The sequence below is a fragment of the Ceratotherium simum genome, chromosome 14 (assembly GCF_057802395.1).
Source record: "Ceratotherium simum simum isolate JZ-2026a chromosome 14, ASM5780239v1, whole genome shotgun sequence".
In the NCBI taxonomy this organism is placed as follows: Eukaryota; Metazoa; Chordata; class Mammalia; order Perissodactyla; family Rhinocerotidae; genus Ceratotherium; species Ceratotherium simum.
The window spans coordinates 1,005,573-1,009,674 of record NC_141913.1 but is presented as its reverse complement, the minus strand read 5'-3'; the positions used below and the strand labels follow the sequence as shown (position 1 = coordinate 1,009,674).

Below are 4,102 nucleotides of genomic sequence, written 5' to 3'. Positions count from 1 at the left end.
AGTTAAATCATTGAACGTCTTGCTGGAAGCAACAAATGATATTGACTTTCTACACACCAGCTGTTATGTGCACACTAGAATTTATACACGAGACACCGCCATGAAGGAAAATTTCATTTAGAAGTCACAAAATAGGGTCTTCAATTACCAGCTACTTTTAACTATAAACCAAAATAAATGATTTAGTAAGTTCCTCTCCAAACCGGGGACAACGCTTCGTAGAAGCCTAACGTTAACCGGTAAGAGGTGAGAACAGGAACTCAGCAGCTCCTGCTTCCTACTGAACCTCAAGCAGCTAGAACGGGGGCGGAAACGTTTGTTCTTGCCACTTGAAACGCGTCTTCTTTCATTTTGAAATGGTATCCGCGGACGACGCGCGTGTAGCCAAGTCAAGAGCGGGAAAGGGGCGTCGGAGAGGAGGCTGCAAACTCGGACCGAGCAGCGGGACAGAGAGGAATCCAGAGGGCACAGAACAACATTTGGAAGGTGAACCCTAAGAGCTGGGATGAAGCAGGGGTGCGCGCCCCGGGACACGGCGGCGGGAGGGGGAGGGGCCCGGCAGGCAGTAGCCAGGATTGGGGCCTGTTTCCCCGGGAACAGATAAGGAGGAAGATGCCCTGGAGAAGAGAGCCGCAGGCCCCTGCGTGCCCCGTGAAGCCCGACCCCGCCGGCCCGGCGTCCACTTAGCCCCGGGGCGAGGGGCCCGGCGCGAGGCCGCCGCCGCCGCGGGAGGCCGGCCCGGCCCTTTCTCCCCGCGCCCCGCGCGAGGCCCTGCTCCCCTGTCGCCCACCTCGGGCGGCGCGGCGCGGTCGCCGCACACCCGCCGGCCGGTGCCGGGCGCGCCCCCTGGGCGGGGCGCGGGGCTTCTGCTCTCTCGGGCCGGCGGCCCCGGGCCTCCCGCTCCCCTCCGCCGCCACGGCCGCGTGTGCGGGACCCGGGCTCCGGCCGGGCCAGCCCGCCCTCCCGGCTCTGGCGCCGCGAGCGGTGGCCCGCGGGCGCGGTGTCGCCGCACTTCTGGCCGCGGCGGCGGAGGGGAGCGGGGCGTCGTGCGGCCGTTCCGGGAGGTCGGAGAACTGGCTGGGTTTTGTCCTCTGCTTTTATATCCCGTGGTCATCGATTCCAGTCCACGGGATGTGCTTTGTTTTATGCATACCTTTATCCACTTAGAGGGACAGTCTGCATCCGGCCACGCCCCGAGGTGGAAGCTAAACAAAAGGACGGTCTGGTCATTGTTATTGTGGAGACGACTGCCTGTGAGAGCCCGAGAAGTCGGCCAGGCGACCACGACCTGCCCTGCGGGCCATTTCCATGCCACCACTCGCTCACTTCAGGGTGGTTTGGCCTCCACTCTGACTTGCCTGTAGCACGGTCTCCTGGATCCCACTGTGGAGCTGTTCTAGAAGACGCTCGGGGCAGGCCCGCGTCTCAGTCCTTAGCCGAAATAAGTGTATAAAGGGATCTTGCCGTGTTTTCTAGTACTCTTAACTGAAAAAAAGTTAATGTGGCAAACAGGTGGTGCTGGGGTGGAATTTGTTCCTGAGACTTGATAATATAAAGACTTTGAATGCATTTAGCACTTCAAGATGTTAAAATGCCAACTTCAGTTACTCCTCATGGTACCTTAGAATCCTGAGAAAAGGTTGAAAGAGGAGAGATTTTTGGAGCATCCAGATGGACTGGATCCTGCTATACTCACTTGGTGTGTAGGAAAGGAAATTGTTGAGTAGGAAAGAAGATGAACTTAAAACCGCTATTAATTATGCTCTCAGATTGTGAGGCACATTGGTGAGTTGCATTGCAGGTAGCCCTTCACTGTGGAGTTGTTTACTTAGCACCTTGCTGGACAATCCTGGGGTGAAAAGAAGGATTAAGCTTGCTCTGCCTCTACAGTGAGCTTTCAATTTGTTTTCTAAGAAAGGATATTGGTGGGAAGGTGATCTGGTGAAGACTGAATTAGGGAAAGTTAAGCAACTGCCTAAACGTTCACTTTAAGGAGAAGTGTAGTTTTAAGTTCATCATAAGACTCTTAGATGAGCTCTACCATCTATATATTTCGTGGTGACACCTGTCCGATTTGTATCTTAAATTACACTTCTAATTCATTTTTACTTATCTTAAAAAAATTTCATTTGTCATTTGTACAATAAACCATCCATGTATGCTCATACATGTGTATAAGAAACCACTAAAAGCTTGAGTTTTTAGTCTGTCTGGAAGCTAAAACATGCAAACTGTGGGAGATCAAGATTTGGCCGCCCTGAAATCTATTTCTTTACCTTGATTGTTTTCTCTGAGGGACATTTGACCTCCCCCACTAACTGCCTAAAGAATTTGACATGGTGGCTCCTTCCTGGTATAGATCTTCTGTCATGATGGCTGTAAAGATAATGTAGGATAGAGGTTACAATAGGAAAGGCACCAACAAGCCCATCTTATCAAAAATTCTGTCTCTCTGGCCACATTGTCTGGATGGCCCTGCAAGGAGTTGCCAGACAAACATTTACATTTATAAGGGAAATCTCCATTTGTAAAGGTATCTCCCTCTCTGTTTTGGGAAAAGGGGCATGGCCTCATTTCTAGAGACTTATCAGTGTGGAAGGTGAGGCCTTAAATCTGCATAATAACCTTACTCTTGTTTACTGTGCTTTAGTGGTGATCTCCTGTAACTGACTCCCCCCACCCCCAACATCCTCCTTTGTCATTGGCTGAACATGGTATTTAAGAAGAGAATTTGTGCTATTGTGTTGAGAAAACACAGTGTCCCTGCTTTCTCCCATGTATACATGTTATTAAACTTGGTATTATTTTCTCCTGCTAACCTGTCTTGTTAATTATTTGGCCAGCCATAAGAACCTTAAGGAAAAGGGCAGAGGGAGATTCTCCCTCTTCCCCCGACAAAACCAAACTGCTTGTGAACAAAATGCTATGACAAAGAACTAATAAAAAGTATTAGAGACTAAAACAGTCTAAAATAAAATGCCAGTGGTGTGAAACAGAAGGTGGTCAGAGGGTTTGGCAGGGAGTGGGTCTTTGGGGTCTGGAGTGATCAGAAAATGATGCAGAGAGAGTTGGGCCTTGGGCTGAGTCTTGAGGAATGGATATTGTATAGATTGACAGGGAGAAGGAACAAGAGTTTGGGGGCCTAGGAGGGAGAAGAGGGTTTCATGCCTCAAAAGGAATAATTATGGTTTGTTTAGGATTAAGAAAGATTATTTGCAGTGTCCAGATTGGACGGTGTGGTCATACATGCTCTCCCCACCAGCCCCTACCCTCCGAAACTAGAAAACTTCTGTTTATTCTTCATAATTCAGCGTACTTCCTCCTCTGGGAAGGCTTCCCTGATTCTCACAACCCGAATTCCTTCCTTTGACTTCCACTTTTCCTGGTTCACCTCTAAGTGCGTATATAAAAACAGGTTTTTTTTTTGATTGCCCAGACCTTAGATTTTGCCATTTCCCATTTATTTATTTTTTTAAATTGAGATATAATTGACATATAACGTTATATTAGTTTCAGATGTAAAACATAATGATTTGATATATGTGTATATTGCAAAATAATTACCACAATAAGTCTAGTTAACATCCATCACCACACATAGTTACAAAATTTTTTTCTTGTGATAAGAACTTCTGACTACTGTCTTAGCAGCTTTTAAATATACAATATGGTATTATTAACTATAGTCACCGAACAGTTTATATATTTTTCGCAACTTAGTTTCTATCTGTAAGGAACATGTACGTCCTTCAAGGGCAGGAACAGGTCCTTAGTTCTGTTTTTATTCAGAATGTTTTTGCACTGTGGTCATGGCTTTTTAACTTGAGTGATAATAACCCTCCGGTGCCTGGCATGGTGCCTGACACATGGTTAAGTGCATGATGAACAGACATTTGTAGGACTGAATCCACGTGTGAGCAGGCTCCTGAGCAGAGGCATGGGTTGATAAAGGCAGCAGTCAGGATCATTTGGATTATGAAGGAGGATTTGCAGATGGAAAATCCTGGAGCTCTTACTGTGAAGAAGAGGGAGACCTGAAAGGAGGAAGGCTGAGTAGGAAGCACCAGGCCACTCATGGTCTGACCAAGGAAGCAGAAGGAGC

General features: G+C 48.0%; 1 long non-coding RNA gene across 1 annotated transcript; it reads left to right on the top strand.

Annotated features, from left to right (window-relative positions):
- Positions 1–269: 269 nt before the first annotated feature.
- LOC147915238 (uncharacterized) lies at positions 270–2,165 on the top strand. Its single transcript, XR_015554239.1, has 2 exons — positions 270–486; positions 1,168–2,165. It is a non-coding gene; the product is annotated as an uncharacterized LOC147915238 (long non-coding RNA).
- The last annotated feature ends 1,937 nt before the right edge of the window (positions 2,166–4,102 follow it).